The sequence below is a fragment of the Halichoerus grypus genome, chromosome 2 (genome assembly GCF_964656455.1).
Source record: "Halichoerus grypus chromosome 2, mHalGry1.hap1.1, whole genome shotgun sequence".
In the NCBI taxonomy this organism is placed as follows: Eukaryota; Metazoa; Chordata; class Mammalia; order Carnivora; family Phocidae; genus Halichoerus; species Halichoerus grypus.
In genome coordinates this window covers 32227079-32243900 of record NC_135713.1, presented here as the reverse complement: position 1 = coordinate 32243900, position 16822 = coordinate 32227079, and the positions used below count along the sequence as shown (strand labels likewise).

The 16822-nt window shown below is 37.5% G+C and overlaps 1 pseudogene; it reads left to right on the top strand.

The window, feature by feature from the left end:
• Window positions 1–4391: 4391 nt before the first annotated feature.
• On the top strand, window positions 4392–5499 carry LOC118520413 (beta-arrestin-2 pseudogene; annotated as a pseudogene).
• Window positions 5500–16822: the final 11323 nt, after the last annotated feature.

Here is a 16822-nt window from a genome sequence, read left to right as displayed (position 1 = left end):
GTTCTTCTTGCCTTTCTGCCTCTAACTCAATGATTGAGGGAAAACGTCTTAAATTACCAAATTAGTATTATTGTTCAAGGTAAACATTCAGTCAGTTCAAAATTTAAATTCCCTATCAATATTGTCTTTTGCTCTGTCATAGGATTTCTATTCTACCTTCTGTGTTTCATACTCATAGAGGTGGTGGGGTAGGGCCTCTAATCCACAGACTGTCATTTCACACCATGCTGGCTACCGCCATGATGGGCTTTGTCGTACTGACTTGCTCAGCGTCTACCACTGGTATTCATTTTGAACTAGTCTTTCCATTTGGTCTTTTAAGGCTTTATGCAGATACCCAGTATGAAATGTGTGTTCCTTGTCATAGCATTTACTCAAGGCCTTTTCTGTTCCATCAATATATCTTCTTACTCTTTCTAGGCACACAAGAGCTGTGGAGACCACAAATAGGCTTCCCACAACTGGTAAAATTATCCCTAGCCCATTTACTTCCTCCAACATTGCTGCTTTCTTGTTCACCCGCCATATTGTTTGTGACACCATTCTGAATCCAGAGCTTCTCTGCAAGCTTTGTAATCTTTTCAGTCCAGGGCATCAGAGTTCAAGGCCCAGTATTTTTGGATTCCCCACAATTTATTTGGATATGTTTTGCTGTCCCCTAGGTTTCCAACTCTGGGAGAGAGAGTGGTAAGAAGATTTAGTGGTGTACTCGAGCCAGCTTATTTATCCCAGCCCATGAAAGTTCAGAAAGGTTGCCAGCTAGTTGTTAAACACAGACTTTATTTTAAATTAAATTATATTAACTTGCATTTAAGTTAATTAAAAACAAAGGTAATAAATACTCCAAATCATCACATCCTAATGATCTTAATACATTTTTACTAATTTTATTAGCAGTTTACTAATAAAATAGACTTTACTAATACCTATACCCTTGAAGTTACTTATGTATATTTTCTCTTTCTAACTCTGCACCCAATAATATCAGATTCGTAGCTTGAAATTGTCCATAATGTGAGTATTTACACAACAGAAACTGACAAACGCTACAATTGTTAAACATTTACCAGCACACCACTACTCCTGACTATCTCTTGCCCATTACTTCCTTAAACTTTTCATCTCTTCTTCTCCTCTTTTTTTCAGTGGTCTAAGGGTTTTATTACTACTGTGTCACGTGTGACAAGACCTGCTTTTGCATCTTCCTCTTTTACTGGGCCAAAAAATGTAATAATGGCATTTATTATTTATTAATAAAGAAGGGCAGCAGAGAGCCTAGATTTTAAAAATACATATTGTCCTTATTGCTTGACTACTAACTTGCTTTCCAAACCCTGTCTTTGTAATGAATAAAAGGACAGATCTCAGCCAAGACTCCAAATCATCCCAAACTCCAAATTAATACAGTTCCATTAGTGAGGATTTATTACAGCAACAAGTAGTAATAAATTGTCTATCTTGAGTTCTGAATAATTCACAATTGCAAATGTGCTTCTATATTTTACTACCTTGGCATTCTTGAGTTCTCATAACTTTCCAAGTTTCTCATGGTAATAAAGCTGATTTAACTAGTAATTAATGAACAGGAGTAATTGTATTCACTTGGCATCTTTAACAAATGGAATCACCTTAGTACAGCAATGTCAAAGCAGAGGATTTTCTGTGCTTCTTTTTCCACAAATGGTATGGAGGAGGTAGAAGATTGCTTCATTAGTCACTAATAATCATTTATAAAATTGGAGAAACCACAGACTAATGAATCTTTCAGCTTCTTCTAGTTTCTACCTCAGTCCTAGTCCAATTAAGCTCTAGACTAAATCTCTATTTTCTTACTCTGTTGATTAAATGGCCACTTTGCCAGATAGAATTTAAAAGAACAAGCATTTGGGAGATATATTTATTGCCAAATTCTCTGATGAAATGATTCTAGTTCCAGAGTAATGCAACATTTTCCAAACAAAAGAAACTTAGAATTACAAAGTTTCACTCTTGGGAAAATACTGAAATTCCCCCCCACCCCGGGAAAATTAAGGGAAAGTGGAATTTCTATTATGGAGACAAGGAATCTATTACTCTGGAGTGTTTCTATATTGATACCTTGCAATTACACAGTGTTTTCTTTTTTACCTTTATTCCTCAAAATAAATAATACAAAGTTTACCTGGGAAGGATCATTCTTGAGAGAGAGCATTACATAGGTGATACTGTTCACCTAGTTTTGCAAACTCTGGCTACCAAAACCTTGACTAACGGCTAGGCAGAGCCTACTCATCCAGGTATCACATACAGCAATACTTGAAGGTTTTCATTTAATCTCAAGACTTTATCAAGAAAACAGAAATATTTGTGGTAACGATTGAAGCAATATTCAGTAGCGATAATGCTGCCTTATGTGAATGATAACCAAAAGAGAAAAATAAATGAATTTAATGAAAGAATTAACTAAACTGGAAAAGTATACATTGATAAGGTTCTCATATCACCTGCTGATAACCCAGCATAGCTAGAAAAAATGATCTGATCTCATCTGGATTTGTCTCACAGTGATTTTCTTTCAAATCTTCTAAGACAGGAGAGCTTTTTTCCCTTCTCATCCCTTATTAATAACTGCAATTATTTCTTTTTGCTCATGCACTTACTTAGAAGCAACTGAGTGTTTATTACATTTCTGCAGATGTTTGCCTCCCTCTAAAGTGCTCTACAAAAAGCTAATTGCCTACTTTTCTGTAATAGAAATAGCTGCATCTTGTTTTAGCTCTATGTTGTTTTCTTACCTAATTGTTCTACGACACTCATCCCTCTGTCATGATGTAAACATTCCACGTGTGAAGAGCTTCTCTGTCTATGTGGTCAAGAGAAAGCATTACATCTTCCTTAGAGATCTGAGGCGAACATGGGTCTGTCACATCATAGATGGTCCCAGTGGTCTTTTTGTAGACAATCGACCAAGCAACAATGGTAGCAACAATTTAATCCCTCATTGCTTAACAATTTCATGCTCAGTATCTTTTATGCCGTAATTTCCTGCAGATCTGTGGGCTTATTTACTTTTGACAATTCTCCGAATGAGTAGAGCAATTATCATTTCCTTATTTTACAGATGAGGAAACTGAGCCCTAGAAATGTTAATTGACATGCCAGACTTCAAATTGGTGACTGAGCTAGTCTTAGAAGACAATCTTCATATGGAGAAATGTTTATGATATGTTGTCAAATGAATTTTTAAAACACAGAAAATGGAAAAATGCATATAAAGATTATATGCATAATAGAATATTAATTGAAAATACACACATATATACATACAAGAAAGAAATTACTGCTCAAAAAGCACATTTTATAAATATCAAATAGGCTATAATAGATACTATGTTTACAGAGAGTAGCAGACATGGTCCATGCCACACTAGAACTAATAATCTACTGAAAGAGACAAATGCTAATAAAATAAATACAAAAATAAATCTATAATAACACATTGTGAAAAAAGTGTAAACACAAAAAACCAAGGTGCTATGAATAGCATCTAATTGAATATAAATGAAGGTTGATTAGACTCTGAAGAAGTTAATTGAGTCAGAAAACAGAAAGATGACTAGGAAGTAGCCAGGTGAAAATGTTGGAAGATCTTTTATTTTCTCTTTTTACTTTTCCGACTTTCCAAATCTCTACAAAACACAGATGTTACTTTACCAATCAGAAACTATGAATGTGTGACTTTGATTCTCTCTCTGGCACAGTACTTTCTGTCAAACCAAACCTCCTAGAAAAGCAACTCTAAATGCTGAAATTAAAAAGAATAATAAGGGCAAGAAATACTTTAGCAACAAAGTAACCCGAGAAAGGAAAAATCCACCGTAGTAAGAGAAATTCTCTGCCACTTTTCCTTTTAAGGAATTTTCTGATATATGAGTGCTGTGGGCCAGAGTCCTAACAAAAACCAGCAGATCAGAGGTTTTTTTCTACTTCACAGTTCTCTGTGGGGACAAAGGCTAGGAGGATGCTGAACATAGCCAGAACTCAAGGAATGGGTAATGTCCTTGGAAGATTTTAATGCACTTCTCAACAGTAACTGATAGAACAAGCAACTAAAAATCAGTAAAGACATAGAAGATTGGAAGGACACTCTTAATAAATTTGGCCTAATTGAAATAGATAAAAGACTACAAAACTTCTTCATACACATTTTCAAGGGCATGCGAAATATTTACCATACAAATAATCATATATTGAGCCATAATGTAAGTCTCAATGGTTTAGAGGGATGGAGATATATAAATATAATCCCAAACAGCAGTGGAATTTAGCTATGCATAAGTATTCTAAAATAGCTGGAAGCAGAAGGCGCACATGCGCAGTGGTGTGGGGAGGAGCAGGGACCTGGCCACAAGATGGGAGGCTGCCAGCCAGCCGCAACCCGACAGGGCAGCGGGCGTGTGCACCATGAGGGGAACACAGGCACTAGCGTCTTCAAGAATTCGAGCCCTAACTGCAAGCTCAAGGTGTACTTTGGCAAGTGGGACTTTGTAGACCACCAGGACAAAGTGGACCCTGTGGATGGCATGGTGCTTGTGGACCCTGACTACTTAAAGGACCGCAAAGTGTTTGCGACCCTCACCTACACTTTCCGCTATGGCCATGAGGACCTGGATATAATAATACCCCAGAATCTGCCCTGCTCCGTCACACTGCAGCCAGGCCCAGAGGACACAGGGTAGGCCTGTGGAGCAGACGTTGAGATTCGAGCCTTCTCTGCCAAATCACTAGAAGAGAAAAGCCACAGAGCTTCACGCATCTGGTGATCTGAAAGGTGAAATTTGCCCCAGAGAAACCAGGCCCCAGCCTTCAGCAGAAACCACCCACTGCTTCATTTCTGACCAGTCCCTGCACCTTGAGACTTCCCTGGACAAGGAGCTGAACTATCATGGGGAGCCCCTCAGTGTCAATGTCCACATCACCAACACCTCCACCCAGACCGTCAAGAAGATCAAAGTCTCTGTGAGACAACATGCCAACATCTGCCTCTTCAGCTGCCCAGTATAAGTGTCCTGTGGCTCAGATAGAAAAAAATGACCAAATATCACCCAGTTCCCTGTTCTGAAGGTGTATACACTCACCCTGCTGCTCAGTGACAACCAGAAGAAGCATGGTCTTGCCCTCAATGGGAAGCTCAAGCACAAGGACACCAACCTGGCTTCCAGCACCATTGTGAAGGAGGGTGCCAACAAGGAGGTGCTGGGAATCCTGATGTCCTACAAGGTCTAGGTGAAGCTGGTAGTGTCTCATGGTGGGGATGTCTCCGTGGAGCTGCCTTTTGTTCTTATGCACCCCAAGCCCCACGACCATATCACTGTTCCTGGGCCCCGGACAGCTGCTCCTAAAACGGACACCCCTGTGTACACCAACTACGCCACAGATGGTGATATCGTGTTTGAGGACTTTGGCCAACTGTGGCTGAAGGGGATAAAGGACGAGGACTGTGAGGATCAGTTATGCTAGAAGGGGGCTGCAAGGAAGGGGGGTGGGGGGGTGCTGGGAAAGGGAGGATCCCAGCCTCTCTGCCCTCCTTCCACTTAGCAGCTTCCTCAGCCAACCTCCCTCCCTCCCTCGCTAGTCACCTCCAGACATGCACTGAATCCATCTCCTGTTGAATGTGGGCATTACATTTTGTCTCCAGCTGTGCCTCCCCAATACCCCAGTGGGTGGCAAGCTGTGTTCAAACTATATTTTTTGGAGGGGGATTCTGAAAAGAGGAGTGACTGTAGGGAAAGGAGGGAGAAAGAACTCCCACATTCGACCTCATACTAACAGCCACAGCCCACACACACCCTTCCTCCCTTTTCCTTCAGGAGGAGGCCCTGGGGGGGGGGGTGGACAAGGTCACTTCTTTGTTTCTGAACATAAAGAAGAAAATAAATTTTTAATAGGAAAAATAATAATAAAATATTTGGAAACTAAGTAATACACTTCTAGATTATCTATGGATCAAAGACATAATAAAAATAGAAATCAGAAAATATATTCATTTGAATAAGAAATGCAACATATTAAATCTTATAAAATAAAGTGAAATCAGTGTTTAAAGGGAAATTTAAAAACTTTAAAATGTATGTGTTAAGGGGGAAAAGGCTGAAGACAAGTGATATAAGTTTATTAAACATTTAAAAAAAATTAAACCTAAACTAAATGAAAAGAAAATTATAAAGTTAAGAGTAAAAATCAAGGGGCGCCTGGGTGGCTCAGTTGGTTAAGCAACTGCCTTCGGCTCGGGTCATGATCCTGGAGTCCCGGGATCGAGTCCCGCATCAGATTGCTCACCCACCCAGTCTATTTTGTAATTGTTGTCCCCCACTGATTTCCTCTAGCATCACTGGAAAGAAGAGCAGAAAAAGCACTTTTATTCAAGCACAGTTTCATTCAACCATCTGGTCCTTGTAGAATAATGAAATCATCACAGTTTTGTAACTACTTCTCTGCTACCCTCTTTGTTTTCCTGCCTCCTCTGACATGTATCTCCCCAGTGCCCAGTGGGGTAACAATACCTGTTAATCCCTAAATGTCAGCTTTAGGAGAAACCATAAAACCGTAGCATTTGTTTCTCATAATAGTACCCCCAGGCATGTTCAGCTTCGAGCTGAATACAAATCTTTCCCTCACAGTCTCATGAATTGTATTCTTTATATCTGTTATCAAAACAGATTGGGAAACTTAATTTACAGAAGAAATTCAAAAGGATTTATGCATGTTAAAATTTTTTAAGATGGGGAGGAGGATAGGGAAAGTGTCTGGTTAAATGAATATGGTTAAAAGATTATATTTATTCCCACCTAGGAAGCTACATGAATTTCTACTGAACATAGCAATTGGCCATATAAACTTATTTCATTGATCTCCATTATAACACGAAAGAAAGAAAATGTTGTAAATCCAAAAGGACAAGAAGAACAGAGACGTCAGTAGACATAATATTGCAATAACTTTGGGAGACAGAAAGCAGATGGAAGAATAGTGTTGGACTTAGAAGAGAGTAAGCTATACGCTTAAGGGCACATGGGGTGATTACTAAAAGAGTCATTTTTAACCTGCAGGACCCTGTGAGGCAAAGGACTTGGAGGCATCGATGAGGTTACCTCACTCAAGACAAGCAACCACCTCCCCATCTTCTCCAGCAGGAAACACTAGGCCTGGAAAATCAAATCTTACATACAGATCGAAGATCAGAAATGATAAAATTGTGGATATACATAAAGAAGCAATTATTTTTTCCTTTTAACTTCTTTGAAATGCGTATGACAGTTTAAGTCCGGTTTACAACCTTTTTTTCATTATCACTCCCTAAGAAAATTTTTTGACTTTTTTTTTTCCGAATCACTCATCTCCTGCAATCAAATTTTAATACCCATGATATATGGTATACCTGCTTATATGTTGTATGCATATCTGTACTCTATACATAAAAAGAAAAAAATACAAAGTTTACTCTTTTTACTCAAGGCAGGTTTCAGAATGACTACACTTTTAAAAGTTAAAAAGTTAAAAGTAAAAAAGCTAGTGTCATGTAACAACTTCATAACTGTGTGACTGCACAGTAAATTTTAATGTAAGTTAGTTCTATAAATTATAATGTATGAAATTAATATGCAAATTAGCAACATACACAATACACAGTAATAAGAGGTTTTGAAACTTTTTTTTTTTAAAGTAATTTACAGTTGAGCCTTGAACAGTGTAAGGGTCAAGGGTGTCGACCCCCTGCACAGTAAAAAATCCATGGAGAACTTCTGATTCCCCTAAAATTAACTACTAGTAGCCTATCATTGACCAGAAACCTTACCAATAACATAAATATTTGATTAACAGATATTTTGTATATGTATTATATACTGTATTCTTACAATAAAGTAAACTAGAGAAGAGGAAATGTTATTAAGAAAATCATAAGGAAGAGAAAATACATTTGTAGTACTGTACTGTACTTATCAAAAAAAAATTTGCATATAAGTGGACTCATGTAGTTCAAACCTATGTTGTTCAAGAGTTAGCTATAGTTTAAAAATTAAATTGCTTAAAAATTATTTTTAGTGAACTCAACTTTTAGCTTTTGCTTGATATGAGAAAATAACTTTTAAATAACTGCTAGATATTCATTTGGATATTGTCAACATTTTTTTCTTTTCAGCACTTAATAGACTGAATAACTTATAGAATTGAATAAAAAGTATAAACTATTTTTATTTCATTCTCAAGGCCTAAGTCACACATAAAAACACTGAGGATCACACATAAACAACATCTCATGATTATGCCTCCTCTTGCAATATGCCTCAAGGCAGAGCAAACAAAGAAAAGAAGTCACCTGCTCACCATAGATTTTAGCACTGATCTTGTATACATTCTGTATCTCTTCCATAAACTTGATGTCAGTGCTGCTTACATGATTCCCAAAAAATCCAATGAGAGAAGTTAAATTCCAAGGAATAAGGTTCTATTGGGTGGGGTTAACCTTTACAGGGCTACAGACTATCGTAATATCTAAGAATTTTTCACCACCCCCACCAACAATCAATTTTCATCCTCTTGAGGGCAATGTTATCCCTCTTATGAATGCATAGTTTACAGCAAAAATTGTAACAGTGTATTATGGAGTTTACATGAAAACTATAACAAAGAGACCTGGGACTGGGATAAATGGAGTTATATGGGTACTAGTACGAAGAAATACAAAGATAAAAAAAAAGAGAAGAAGAGAAAAGAAAAACAAACCAGCTCTAATTTGAAAGTGACTGGTCCTGGAGAGAAGACAAGGAAGTAGGAAAGACTAAAGTAGTAGCATTGTTTTGCTGCCTTAAAACTTTGAATCCTGTTTTTTTAAACAATATAAATAGATTACATTAATAAAATAAAATATTTTAAATATTAAAATTAAACTGCCAAGAATGCTTATTAGATCCTTGCTCTTTTTTTAGATCTAGTTTATAAAAAGGCTTTTTTTCTGATGACACTCAAAACATTAGCAAGTCTATTAAAGTAAAATAAGTATAACAGAATGGTTTGGGGTGTCATGGGAGTGCTGAAAGCTAATAAAAAACAAAGTGAAACAAGTTCCACTGGAGAGCAGAAGACCTCTAATTCCCCTTTTACCATTTATTTGTTGCATCAACTTGGCTAATTGCTAATGTACCCAGAGACTTAGGTTCTCCTTTATTAATGATACTTTACCTGCATAAAAATGAGGGCTGTACAAATGGCCAACAGACACATGAAAAGGTGCTCAGCATCACTCAACATCAGGGAAATGCAAATCTAAACCACAATGAGCTCACACCTGTCAGAATGGCTATTATCAAATAGATGAGAGATGGCAAGTGTTGGCAAAGATGTGGAGAAGAGGGAGGCCTCATGCACTGTTGGTGGGAATGTAAACAAGAGTGGAGAACAGCATGGAGTTTCCTCAAAAAATTAAAAACAGAACTACCATATGATCCAGTAATTCCACTATTGGTTATATATCCAAAGGAAACGAAAACAGAATCTTGAAGAGATATTTCCACCCCCATATTCTTTGCAGCATTATTCACAATAGCGAACATATGGAAACAACCTGTGTCCATCAACAGATAAATGAATAAAGTGGTGTCTGTCTGTGTGTGTGATGAAATATTATTCAGCCATGAGAAAGAAGGAAATCCTGTCATTTGTGACAACGTGGATGAAACTTGATGGCATTATGCTAAGTGAAATAAGCCAGATAAAGACAAATACTGCATGGTATCACTTATGTGGAGTAAAAAGAAAAAGTCAAACTCTTAGAAGCAGAGAGTAGAAAAATGGCTGCTAGGGGCTACGGAAAGGGAGCAGGTGTACCTTATGGAATTCAAGGGAAGGAAGTGTAGCTAAACCTCAGCAGGGACAACATTTATACTCTCTGGGCACACTTCTTCAAGTCCCCACTTCATTCTTCTGTCCCCCTGCAGAGAGGTGTTCTCTGCTTCTCCTCACATATGGCTGAAGTAAGGTTCACATTATGTCTCACTGGAGTTCCCATCGGTAACCTGGGCACATAAAATCCAATTGACTCCTGCCCCATCCTGGCCCATCAGCCTTGCCCAAGAGGCAGAATCATGAGACCAGCAGCAAGTCCTACAGGATTAGATTTTCTGAGACAGGGCTGGGCAGATTTCCTTTAAGAAAGCATAGGGACAGAAGGACCTGCATTTTTAGAAGAATACAATATTTTAATAAATATTAAAGAAATGCTGCTTAAAAAAACCTATATTGTTTGCTCATTTAGTTTGTTTTCTCTCTCTTCTGCCCAATAGATTATAAATTCCATGAAGGCAGGATTTTTTTTCCCTGTCCAGCACCTAGAAGAGTGCCTTAACAGTAAATTTTTGCTGAACGAGTGAACAAAAGGCTTTAAATAATGATAATGGTAATTATAATAAATGTGAGCTAAAGAAAAGAGAATAAGTGGTTGCATGCACAAGAGAGGTTATGATTTCTGGGATAAGCTCCTTATAATTTTCAGTACTTCTCATATTCGTTTTTTCCATCCAACTATTAATATCTTTTAACTAAATTTCTTGAAAAACTAACCAAACTTATTCATCTTTTTCTCTGTAAGTCCCAACATAATGGCTGGTGTGTAACAGGTGCTAGGAGAATATGTATGTATTGATCAGAATGGGTGAATAAATATCACTGCTCCTATGGCACTCTGAGAAGTGCTTTGCAAGCCATAAAATGCTACCCAAATACTAAATTGTTATTTTCATCATGGTGGAGCTTTAGAGTGAATGTTTACATCCCCCCAAATTCATATGTTGAAACCTAATCCCCAGTGTGATGGTATTTGGAGGTGGGGATTTGGGTGATGATTAGGCTGTAAGAATGGAGCCCGATGAATGGGATTAGTGCCTTAAAAGGGCAAACTCTCTTGCTCCTTCTGCCATGTGAAATTATAACATGAAGACGGCCATCTACGAACCAGGAAGTGGGCCCTCACCAGATTGCACATCTGTCAGCACCCTGACCTTGGACTTCCCAGCCTCCACAACTGTGAATAATAAATCTCTGTTGTTGATAGCCACTCAGTCCATGGCATTTTTGTTTCAGCAGCCAGAACAGATAAAGACAGAAAACTTGGTAATAGTGTTCAAGATGCATGGGACAACTGTAGGTCACAGAGCAAACTGGGAAGCCAATTCAAGAGTTCGGACAAGACTCCTTTGACCTCAGTCACCTTTTTTCCTTGCCTTTTCCCCCAAAACCCTGAATTAAAATTGAATCCAGATTTCTCTATAACCCTAGGAGGCGCAAAAATACTTGCAGAGGTTTGACTTGTTTTATCTCAAACTATATTTCTATTCCTATCTATATTAAGCCAGTTTTCAATTAAGAGTCTAAATAGCAGTTCATTTTCCTTGCATTCCAAAGAATCGCCAAAGGGTTTATTCCATTTAATATCATCATTATGCATTGCTCCACAAGTCAGTAAGCATGTAAGTAAAAACAATTTTTGAAGCCTTCTGCTATAAAAAAGATTGTTGCCTCTTAAGCCAGATCAATGAGAACCTGCATAGTGGAATTTTAGCTAAGGGCATGTATGTATAGACATAATGTAAAATTCAGCAATTTTCTTGCAAATTCATTGTGTGTAGACAACCCAATTCGATCAAAATTTATTTAACTTCTTTTTTACTCAGTTATAAATTGAATATATTATTCAGGCCCTGTTATTAAGGAAATTCGAACATATCATATGGAGTAAGAGAGAGTAGGTGGTAATACAGCAAACGAATTATCATAATGCCTGGCAATAATACCTTCCATACAAGAGGTAAAAAAAGAGCTATGTAAGCTTAAAGGATGGAGGAATCATGTAGTTTCTGATCATAAGATTGAAAGTGTTTATGAAATACAGAAAGGTTTAAGAAGGAAATACATTTGGAATGGGCCTTGAAGAACAGATACATAATACACAATATTTCAGAATACGAAATTGGGGAAGAAAAAGTTTCAAGAAAGAAGAACAATGTCAGGAGATGCTATAGCCCATTTTGAGCAAATTGTCCAATTTGACTGGCTAATGGAGTATGCAAAAGGAAGGAGAGAAAATAAGTCTAAAGGGGTAATACGGAATCAAATTGTTCAGGGTTTCAAATATTAGGCATTAGGACTCTGTTCCTAATTCGGTGGTCTTCAGAAAAGAGCAGCATTGACATTTTGAGTAGAGTTGTGCCACTGAGAGGTGAGCTCTAGACTGACTAACCAGGAAGAGTAGTTTAGCAGGAATGATAGCACCACTTAAGCCACTGAAGGAATCTTCTAGTTGTGAGTTCCTCGGGGCTAGAAGTGGAGCTATAGCTACAGGACATGGGGAAGAGATAGAAAAGATGAAAGTGCATAGACAAGTGATACTTCAGAGAGCACAGCACGGGATTTAGCATCTAGTAGAATACAAGAAGTAGGGGCGAAAGGATGCCATTGCTATGATGTGGTGTTCTATTTGGATACTATTAGTGAACATGTGAGTATAGTTAACCCTTAAACAGCATGGGTTTGAACTGCATGGGTCCATTATATGTGGATTTTTTACAGTACAGTACTGTAAATGTACTTTCTCTTCCTTATGATTTTGTTAATAACATTTTTTCTCTAGCTTACTTCATTGTAAGAATACAGTATATAATACATATAACATACAAAATACGTGTTCATTGAGTTTTGGTGTTATCAGTAAGGCTTCCAGTCAACAGCAGGCTCTTAGTAGTTAAGTTTAGGGACTCAGAGGTTATACGTGGACTTTTGAGTGCATGGGAGATCCGCACACCTAATTCCCATGTCACTCAAGGGTCAGGTGTACAGAGACTGGTGGGCTAGGAAGCAATCGACAAAAAGGTAAAGGATAAGCCCTTTCATCAGAAAAATCTGATGAAAGAAAAGAGGCTGAGGATAGAATTCCAGAGAGGAGTAAGAAGAGAATCATAGGAAGAAAGAGAGGAATTTCCTGAGAAAAACATGGATCGTAAGATGTCCCAGAAGCCAATAGCAGATTGAAGCAGGTGGTCCTTCAGTTTGACAGTTAGGAAGTTCCTGGTGGTCACTGAGAGAACAACTGGTGTAGGCTGTTGTATTTGTAACTCCGATTGCAAAGAGTGATGTTAATGAAGAATAGCCATTAAGAAATTAAATATAGTCTATTTAGACTATCCCTGAAATAATTTTAGTAGTAAAGGAAAAGACAAAAAGAGGGTGGTAGCCTGAGGTCCAAAGCAAACTTCTCTTTCCCCCATTTGAGAGTTTTGATCTCTGATTCTCTGACTGAAATAATTCAATTTGTAATTTTACTTTACCTACTCACACATTGACTGACAAAGTACATTCGAAAGGGCCGGGAAAATAGATGGGGTCATTAGCCTTGGCTCTAATGAGAAATTATAGTATTTTTCCTGTAATGCAATAAGTTGGCATGTGAATACTTAGCATATGAAAAAGCCCTCAGATAGTCAGCAGCTTCCACTGTTCATTATCTTATGTTTTGGGGTTATTTTCTTGGCAGAAAATATCATTTGGCTGTGAATCTATCATCATTAAGAAAGGAATAAAGATTTTTAACAGAATACATATTCTCCTTGTGGAAAAATTATAATTACTCCATTTTAACTATCCATGTCCTGGCTCTAATTTCCTCTACACTCTTCTGTTCCTCTACAATAGAGGCTTTTTCTGCTGGTCAGTCTACACATTTAAGCTCACAAGCAACTTTCTGCTTTATACAGATATAGAGCATTTAATTGAAAAAGGTATTCTGTGTCACCAGCCAACACTTTAGAAGGCCTGCAGTTGCTGAAACAGTTCGGCTGGCGAATTTCATAGTATGCTTTGTTTCTCAGCAGCATGCGTCCAAGTATCATTTAGAGAGCACTCGTATTCTCGCACAGAGACGTACCTGAGCATCACTGCACACATCCAGTTCGTAGCGCTAGAACAATCACCCATTCATGAGTTAAAAAAAAAGAAAACTATTTCTACTTCTACTTCTCAAAGCCAATTGGACACTGTTGTTGTATTGATCAGACCAGAAATCTCTCCCTCTGGGTTTCAGGGTTCAGAAGACTTTTTTCTGTAAAGGGCCACATAGTAAATACTTTAGGCTTTGCAGGCTATATAGTCTCTTTTGCAACAACTCAACTCTACTGTTGTAGTGCAAAAGGAGCTGCAGACAATGACTAATTGTGTGATTTTATTCCAATAAAACTTTATTTGCAAAACAGGTAGCAAGCTAGATTTGCCCCCTGGCTGTAGTTTGCCAATCACCGCTCTAGAAAAAGACCTCGAGTGGGATGTGTCATTTAGCCATCCATAGAGACTCAAGATGGAGAACCCATATACATCATTGAAAAGATACTAGTTTCTCAGTTGATGCCAGGTCAGTTCTAGGATTTGAATCACAGACATTTGCATTCCATCTCAAGAATTCCTCCATGCCACATTTAACTCTCACCACCTGTGTTTTTCCTGCACCATGGCACATGACCTTCTCATTTCTCTGTCCTCCTCATAGCCCACGTTACTTAACAAACCTACTTAGGCTCATCCTATTGGCTTCTGACTTTTCTCTCTCTAGGTTAGGACTGCTAGAATTTGCTCTTTGCTCCAAATACCATGACCATAGGAAAAACGTATTTAATTTTAGGGCCTCAAAGAACCAACTAGAAAAAGAAGTGTATACACTAAAATGGTGTATTTTCTTGCCCAGTCACCATATCTTTTTTTCTTCTATTTATCTTCTCAGATACTGAAGGTGAAACTCCTGTACCACACTCCCAAAGTGTCTTCAACAGAAGTCTACGGCACACCACTCTGTTTTCCTTCTTAGCCTGAAATCTCAATCGTTCAAGTCTCAACACAGCACAGGAGAAAAAAAACAGACTATGCACCGGGTACCTGTACTCTGGTTCTGACTTACTCTGGTCTTGGGTAAGTTACTACCATGCATGTTAAAGCATGTTATCTTGGAGCAGTGGTCTCCCCGCTGTACTTCAAAGAATCTTTAGACCTGCTCAGATAATCATTTCCCACTACATGGTGAAAATATAAGTTGTTTGAGGAATATTTATTTTTGCTCTCTTGGACTATACTACTAAGAGTGTTAATGTGTATAGTTTTTCTGAAGAGTACCTGGGAGCTTCTAGGAATTTTCTCCCAGATTCACAATGAAAAGTACCTTGTGCTTATAGTTGCAGAGAGTCAAAGTCAACAAAAGTAGGCACTAAGAGAGTGGATAAGTAAAATGTGGTTGATACAATGAATGTCTATGCTCCAGTGGATTTATCTTGAATGAGGCTCCTAAGTATAATGTTGAATGAAAAAAGTAAGAAATCAAACAAAACTTTTAGCTAAGTACCATTTCTATAAAATACAAAAATATACATGGAAAATAAGACTTTGTGTTTTTGAAGGATACACATATATCTAAATAATCGTATATAAGAACCACTACCAAATACATTAACACAGGTAACTAATCTGGGAAAAGAAACAAGATCATGGGGGGAAATCATGAAATAAGTAAAAGATCTTGCACAGACCAATGATGGTAAGGTTCTATAAACTGTGGAATGTGATCTCTTCAGTACATTTAAATCTTTAAAAAATATGTGCTATCACTTACAAAATTATATATGTATGCATGTTCTCGTGCATGAATGTACTTACATAGAGAGACAACACACATACATATATATATGACTGGGAGTATTTATGCCAAATATTGGAGTGACTTTTGTCTGGTTATTAAAAATGATTTTAATCTTCCTCTTCACATTTTTCCTTATTTTCTAAATTTTCCTCAATAAATATTCTATAATCAGAAAAAAATAAGAATCAATACATCTTTTGGGGCATTTGGGTGGCTCAGTCGGTTAAGTGTCCGACTCTTGACTTTGGCTCAGATCATGATCTCAGGGCCCACATTGGGCATAGAAGCTGCTTAAGATTCTCTCTCTCTCTCCCTCTGCCCCCCACCCCCTCTCTTTCTCCTTCTCTCTCTCTCAAAAAAAAAAAAAAATTCAATACATATTTTAATTAACTGGACACATTCCTAAAGGGGAAGGCAATTTTAAGCAATTTATTCTATATGGTTTTTTAAAAATGGAGTCAGAGATTTCTTTTCTTTTCAAGAGCAATACCTATTACAATGGGAAAATCATTGAAAATTCAGGACCCTGTGTAATATCTCACTCAGAGTTTCAGGGTTACTGCTGATTGAAGTAATCATTTGCAAAATTCAGAGTTTCCACAGAGTGTTTATTTTGACAACACTCTAGGCATTGTTAGAGATCTGGGGTAGGGCTGTGTGTTAGTTAGCAATAGGAAGGGGAAAGCTTGTTTGGATTACCATGTAAACAGTTTTCATTGTGAGGAGGGACCTATTGTTTTTTCAGCCACTTGCAGCAAAGACTCTGTTTAAAGGTGACTGATAAAATGATTTCATTCATAATCTTAATATTTCAAAGTTGTGGATCATGTTTCCAACAAACTTACCCTTTTGTGCATGAAAATACATAACTCAGATTATAGCCATTTATTTGCCTTTCTTTTAAAATAAGAAATAACTATTTTGCTTAAATCTCAAAAGAACTAAAGGTTCATGTTTCTTAAAGCACTATCCTTCCAGGGAACTACCTTGTTGAGATCAAGTTTTTCTGAGTTAAACTAGAGTTAAAAAGTAAAGCAAACATACCCTTTAACCAAAAGATGAGTCATGTGCCTGGACGCCCCAGCCTGTCCTAGCAAAGGTAAATATCATTTCTTGAGA